The sequence below is a fragment of the Mustela nigripes genome, chromosome 18, assembly GCF_022355385.1.
Source record: "Mustela nigripes isolate SB6536 chromosome 18, MUSNIG.SB6536, whole genome shotgun sequence".
NCBI lineage: Eukaryota > Metazoa > Chordata > Mammalia > Carnivora > Mustelidae > Mustela > Mustela nigripes.
In genome coordinates this window covers 36,839,790-36,847,358 of record NC_081574.1, presented here as the reverse complement: position 1 = coordinate 36,847,358, position 7,569 = coordinate 36,839,790, and positions in this window count along the sequence as shown.

Genomic DNA, 7,569 nt, shown 5'->3' with positions numbered 1-7,569 from the left:
CCCGGGCTAAGCATGGAGCTCCTTGCAGGGCTGGACCCCACGCCCCCGAGATCATAACCTGAGCTAAAACCAAGAGTGGGATGCTTGCTGAGCTAACAGAACCACCCAGGCCCCCCAGGATATGGGGTATTTTTTTTTAAAGATTTTATTTATTTATTTGACAGAGAGAGATCACAAGCAGGCAGAGAGGCAGGCAGAGAGAGAGAGGGAAGCAGGCTCCCTGCTGAGCAGAGAGCCCGATGCAGGACTCGATCCCAGGACCCTGAGATCATGACCTGAGCCGAAGGCAGTGGCTTAACCCACTGAGCCACCCAGGTGCCCGATATGGGGTATTTTTAAACAAACATTAAACAAACATCTGCTACGTGCAAAGCTCTAAGCTGGAGCTGGGGCTGGAGGACTGAAGAGAGACACACGTCCGTCACCAGGCTGTAGACACTCAGAGGGTCCTGGGAATGAGCAAAGAAGAAGGATCACTAACATCTTGCAGGTGATGGGTATTAGTTGGCAGGCCTTATTATGCTCTTAAATGTGCTATCTCATTTAAATGCATTAATATATCCCCATAAGCTAGATAGGGGGCACCTGGGTGGCTCAGTCAGTTAAGCATCTGCCTTCTGCTCAGGACATGATCCCAGGGTCCTGAGATACAGCCCTGCATTGGGCTTCCTGCTTAGCAAGACGTTTGCATCTCCCTTGACTCTTCTCCCCCCAAGTCCCCCTCTTGTGCTCTCTCTCTCTCTCTCTCAAATAAATAAATAAAATCATTAAAAACAAAACAAAACATAGCGGGGCACCTTGGTGGTTAAGCAGCTGCCTTCAGCTCAGGTCATGATCCCAGGGTCCTGGGATGGAGCCCCACGTGGGGCTCTCTGCTCAGTGGTGAGTCTGTTTCTCCCTCTCTCTCTGCCTGTCTCTCTGCCTACTTGTGTTCCGTCTGCCAAATAAATAAATAAAATATTTTAAAAAAATAGGTAGTTGGATTATTACCATTTAAGGCTGAGGAAATGTGCTCAGAAGCATATGTAAATCGTGTTAAGAATCGATGAGGGAGGACTAGGAAGAAAGAGAGCAAAGCAGATGGGACCCTGGGTGGATCCTGAGTGTGGAATCAGGGCATGTGGTTGGCCAGAGCAGGGACTGTCTTGTTTACCTAGCATCTCCAAGCAGCCATGGTGCTTCGTGAACAAGAGGCATTCAGTCCACGCTGTCTTGATTTGCTCTGCTTTTTTCATCTATAAATTCAGGGGGCAGGACCGAAAGGAGCCACTGTGGAGGCCTACTGAATTTGTAGAGGTAACCAAATCAGACCAAGCCCTTGTGCCCTCCCACATGGGACCTGCCAGCAAGGATCAGCCTAGTTCTTCCACTTGGATGCCATGATAGATTTTGATGCAACCTTAAAACGTGGCCACAAATAAATGCCTCTCCCAGTGGATTCTGGGAGGAGGCCACCATGAGAGTGCACATGTGTGTGCGCGGGCACAGGCTCGCTCAACCAAACTTTCTCAGGCCCATGCAAACTTGGGGGAGCTTCCTTTCCTTGGAAGACTGTGACAGCCAAGCCTTCCATTCACAGGTTGGAGAAAGGGCATTAATCTTCTTGACATGACGGTGGGAGGGGGAGGGGTGTGGGGGGCTGGAATTCCTCAATCTGGGACATCCCGTGAGCTGAGAGCCTTGTCTTACTTGGCTGTGTGAATACGCTTTAGTTCATGGGCCCAGGGCATAAAAGAGCCAGGAGGGCTTGAAGAAAATCAAGTGGCATTATAAAAAGCAAATACCATTTCTCCTTTTTCTTCTTGCTGCTTTTTTGGCATGAGGCAGAGGTGGAGGGGACTCTGCCCGCGGAGGAACTTTGAAGCATTTTCTGGGAACAGACACACGGGCAGGTTCTCAGCAGGAGGTGGCAGAGTGGGCAGGGTGAGGGGGAATTCATGCTGCAGAGAGGACAGGTCTGGTGAAGTTTAAACTTGTGAGCACAATGTAATGTGTACAGCCAAAGCTTTTTCAAACTTCTGGCCAGCTGCTGGGGCCTCCACCTCTCTCGTACGGCGTCCTCTTTCCCGGGATGTTTCTCCTGGGCGGTTCCTCTGTGCTCGGTTGGGCTTCACGGCCACAGAGTGGGGGGTTAACCAAGAAGAATGCAGAGGCTAGACAGGCCCACAGAGGTCTTCCGTCCAGGATTAGGTCCCACGCATCTCAAAGGGCAGGAGCTGGAGTGAGGAAAGGTGAGGGTGGTCGAGTGCCCAGCTCCATCAGTGATACAGACTTAGGACAAAGGGGCAGGTGACTATTTCATGCTCTGCCCGCACCCCTCCCTGTCTTATGAGCGGGCCATGTTCTTTCTGCTCCTTGCCCTGGCTCCAGCCTACTCCCACCTGGAATGTTGAGCAACCTTTCCTCCAGCTGGCCCTCCTGTAACCCAACACAGGTTCTGCCTCCTTCCTAAAACCTCCAGCCAAGTCCAGGTAAGTGTCAGTCCCACACAACTTAATGCCTACCTGTTTCCTAATTGTTTCACATGTGATAGTCCTGGCCTCTGCCGCCTTTGCCCTCCTGTAGGGGGGTTGGAACCGCCTTCTACTTGCCATTCAGGTCTCAAGGGAAATGTCACTTCCTCTGAGAAGCCTTCCCTGATTTAAGCCCTCCACATAGAATCATCCTGTTTTGATTTTTTTTTTTTTTTTCATATCACTTTACACTTTCTGGACATTTTGCGCCTGGCATGTTATGTAGAGCTTCAAAAAAATATAGGCACTGAATGAATGAATGAATGAATCTTCTTTCTCCTTACAACAGGGAGCAGTGCATGTTTGCTAATGGAGTAGATAAATAGCTCAGGGGAAAGAGCTCATGGTAGCGTCCTGAGGAGAGCAAAGCACAGATGAATGGGGGCGTGGGGGGGCGATCCAGGAACAGATCCAGGACTCGGGTTTGGGGTTCTTTTTTTTTTTTTTTCCAAAGATTTTATTTATTTATTTGACAGACAGAGATCACAAGTAGGCAGAGAGGCAGGCAGAGAGAGAGGAGGAAGCAGGCTCCCCACTGAGCAGAGAGCCCGATGCAGGGCTCAATCCCAGGACCCTGAAATCATGACCCAAGCCGTAGGCAGAGGCTTAACCCTCTGAGCCACCCAGGCGCCCTCGGGTTTGGGGTTCTTAAATCCACCCTCTGGGTGGCTCTGGGCGGGCGGCTGGATGACACTCTCAGCCCCTCTTCTGATGATTCTAGAGCTCTGGAGGTGAGAAGGTTTGAACGCTCTGGCCTGGCCCCCAGACCTGCCTGGGCAGCCTGCGCCCCACAGACGGGGGAGCTCTGGAGTGCCGGGGGCTGCGAGGCTCTTTCTGGAGCCCCAGGAGCAGGCCTCGTTAGTGAGGAGAGGAAAAGGGAACAAAGGGCGACCTTCCCAATTATTAATAAGGCAGCAACCCCATCCATCTTAATGAGACAGGGCGGAAAAAATCAGCGGCCAGGCAGCCGGGACACAATAGGACACAATAGAAACCCTGCTTTCTTTTTTAAAAAGAGGAAAGAAAGAGGCAGACAGAAAGGAGAAAGCTGTGCAGAAAGCAGTTCCAAACGTCCACCTCCACGCACTTCGTAGAAGGTGGCACCTGGCTCGTAGCCACAGCTACTTGCAAAAATGCAGAGGGTGTGGTGGTCCTCTGGGGCTCCAGGCAGCCCAACAGGGCGGGGCGGACCGGGTCAGTTCCCTGCCCCCCTCCCTCTTCAAGCAGGGAGGGTGGGGGGCCGGGCGGGGGGCAGCGTGGCACCTATCCCAGCAAGAGCCTTTGCTTCCCTGAGTGCAGTGTGGCCCGGTGTGAAGGTGAAGATCTCTAGCCTAGGGACCCGGGACCTGATGCGTTCAGTGGTGGCTCAAAAAGATCTGTTCACCTTTTCAGTGAGTAGCTCCTCTCCTCTACCCGCTACTGCCATGTCCCGGCAAAGATTTTCTGAGCCCTGGATCTCGGTCTTCCCCTTCCCAGCTCTGTGGCTTTGGGCAAATTGCTTAACGCTTCACCCTCAGTTTCTTCAGAATGATCTTACCCCTGAGACTTTGCTGAGAAGATTTTATGGTGCTAATATATGTACCAACGGTTGTCAAGAGTTCTGACACAAAGAAGGCGTTGAGTAAATCTTCACTGAATCAGAACCTGAATCTTATTTCAGCTTGTGGTCGGGCAAATGAGGTCTCCTCCAGGAGTCTGGAAACATCCTGAGGGTGTTTCTGTCTCCCGTTCACTCTAGTGTCCGCGTAACCCAGGGCCCGGCACAGAGGAGCTGATGGAATGGCCAGAGGGCAGAAACTGCAATAACTTTACCAAGACGAAAGTCCCGTCAAGTGTTGGTCATACCCTGAAAGGTGGGAGATTGTCCTTCGTTCTAGAGATATTCCCTGACTGTGGAAGCCCCACCAGCCCGGGGGTTCCGAGCTTCCTCCCCTCCCCACACCGCAGTCCCTGCATCTAGGGCCCAGCCTTGCTGTTTCACTGCCGGCTGACGCTCCACCTGCCTGAGGGATGGGGGCAGGGAGGAGGGAGGCACCCCACATGGTCTGAGGTCTAATCGGAACCCCAGAAGGTGGGCGGCATGGAGATGGGGCTGGAGCCCCAAAGTGCACAGCCGGAGCTGCAAAGCAGGAGAGAAGCTGGTCTCTCGTGGCGGCCTGTGTAAGCTAAGGATTGAGGCTTCGTGGGGGTTATGCGGTGACGACATCTCAGGCATTTTGATGTGGGGCAAGTGGGGGGCAGAGGTGCTGTTAGCGAGGCTGGTGTCATCCTCTAGGTCTGCACCCTCTGCTGGGGCCCGGAGGCGGGGCAGGACAGCTTCTGAGAACAAGGCTTTCCACTCACAGGCCAATGCCCTCCAGTGGAGCTGGGGCTGGATCCCAATTAGAGGAGGATTCCTGCCAGTGAGTGCGGCGCTCTGCCAGGACCCTCATTAGTTTGGCGGGAAATCCTTGCAAACCTTGCTGGATCCTGCCACATGCCCAGACACACGCCCCGAGGTCCGAACCACCAGGCGCTCTGCCTCCCCTCTCTCACTGGATGAGACAGGCCGTGTCCAGCATTTCCTCAGAGCAAATACCCCCAGGCCTCTGCACACTCGGGGGCTCTCTGCGGCACGCAAGGAGGCAAGCTCACCATCCCTCCCCGTCCTGGGACAGGGTCCAGTCCAAACGGGAAAGGTGTGTTTTGTGTGGCAAGTTATTACAGGATGAATTCCAGCAGTCGGAAAGGGCGGCTGCCAAACGCTCCCCTGGTATGACAGGTATATGACCTTCCAAGTCTCCCTCTTGGCATGGCCATCTAATGGGTGGATCACCCTTGGTTTCACACCCAGCATGGCCAGGAGGGTCCGAGGCAAGTAGCCTGGCATCCACCAGTAACCCACCATGTGGCCTCACACCGGCCATTTAACTTCTCTGAGCCTGTTTCTAACCTTGTGTTCAGAGTCAGAGCAAGGGAAGGGAGCTCAGAATCTCTTCTCTTAAGGGGACACATAATGCAATGATCCGATGTCCAGCCTTGGGCAAAGCAGACTCAGAAAGGGCAAGGTGACAGGGAGCAGTTGCGGAAGGAATGTGTTGCGAAGGAATACACATCAAGTATAGATCTTTGCACATAGTAGGAGCTCATTAAATATTTGTTGATTGATTGCTGGCCCAAGAGTTCTGACTCCATACTTCACTTCTGTGTGGTCTGGAAGAAAGATGTAGAATATGACTCCAAATTCATCCTGATCTGGACAATGGGGGCAATTATCCAGAAATGTGAGCCATCGTTCAACCCCCCTTCCCACACTTAGTCTTTTGCAATAATTACCTGATATTTCAAATGAGGCAGGATTTTTAAGAACCTATGTAATCGAATCTAGTATTAGAGACTTACATTGTTTCTTCTGCCTGAGAAAGACACTTATGCTATTCACCCATTTTTTTTTTTTTTTGAGATTTTGTTTATTTGTTGGAGAGAGAGATAGAGAGTGAGAAAACACACAAACAGGGGAAGCAGAAGGCAGAGGGAGAAGCAGACGCCCTGCTGAGCAAGGAGCCCGATGCAGGACTTGATCCCAGCACTTGGAATCACAACCTGAGCTGAAGGCAAATGCTTAAATGACTGAGCCACCCAGGTGTCCCTCACTCATCTTTTCTTCTTTAAAATTAATATTTATTCTTTTACCATTTTAAAAAAAATTATGGCATTTATAGAAATTTTGGGAAACGAAGAAAAAGAAAAAGAAAACAGTTTAAACTGCCTATGAGTCCAACAAGCAGAGATAGTTAACATATAAGGGTACCTATTTCCAGGCTTTCTAGTTTTTTTCCTTCCTCGCCTCCTTCCTTCCTTCCTTGTGTCCCTCCCTTTCTCCTTCTTTTCCTACTGTTCTGTCTTTAAAATCTGAGTTGTACTATATAAGTGTGTGTGTGTGTTTGTGTTCTATATTCTCTATATGTCATTCATTCATTCATTCATTCATCATCAGCAAGCCTTTATTCACTGAGCGCTTACCAGGTACCAGGGCACTGTTCCATGGGATACAGCTGTGACCACAACCGAGGGAAATCTCAACCCTTGGGAAGCTTACATTTTGATGGTGGTGCTGGGGAGACAGACAGTAAAATAATGAACAAAACGTGTAGTGTGTTAGAAGATCACAAGAAGTAGGTAGGGAAATAAAGCAGAAAAAGGGGATAGGGAGAGGCTGGGTGCCACTTAAATAGGAAAGACCTCCTTGAGTTAGTGATGCCTGAGTCTGAACCAGCAGGGCTAAGATCCCCTGTTTTCTATATCCAAACTTTGACATGGCTTTCTCAGGTGCACGAAAAATCCTGGCAAAAGTCTTGTATCAGCCTTATGGACAAGGTAGTAGCTAAGAGGAAAAATGCAAAGAAAAGGGCTGAAAGTCTATGGCCAAGTCCTGGGTCTTCCCTCATATGCAAATATGTCCACAGACGGAAAGAGCATGCAGGGTTGGTTTGGGGGAAACATTGCTGGCTCCTTCTTGTCGCAGCTATGCCAATGCGGTGACTCTATGATCCCCCCACTTGGACAAACCTGTGTAGGACCAAAAAAAAAAAAAAAAAAAAAATCACATCAGAACAGCTCCATTTTTGGCATTGTCATTGCTTTTTTCACACTGATCTTTGCCAGGGTCATAATTATTGTTAACATTTGCACCAGACTCTTCAGTTTTCTGAGTTCTGGTGTTTTGGGAGTTCCTAATGAAGTATGGGATAAAGCAAAGGAAGTGTGGTCAGAATATTCTTTTCACATTAAATTTCCAGGTTTGAAGGGGTCTAGAGCCTGCCTGGCCCCCTTCGTCATGAATTGAGGACCTGAAGCTCAGAGAAGTGGAGAGACTGCAAGTACCATTCAGGACCTCAGGCTGGAAACCTAGACTCCTTAGCTCTGTGCTCCCTCCACACACGGTGGAGATTATCCCAGCATCATTCCCTTACAGCAGCCAAGTTGGGTTTTCCAGTGTAAAACTCCGAATGATGAATATTGTTCTAGAATCAGCCAGTGGTATCAGGGCCCTCAAATTAAGAACAAAGTCTGTCTT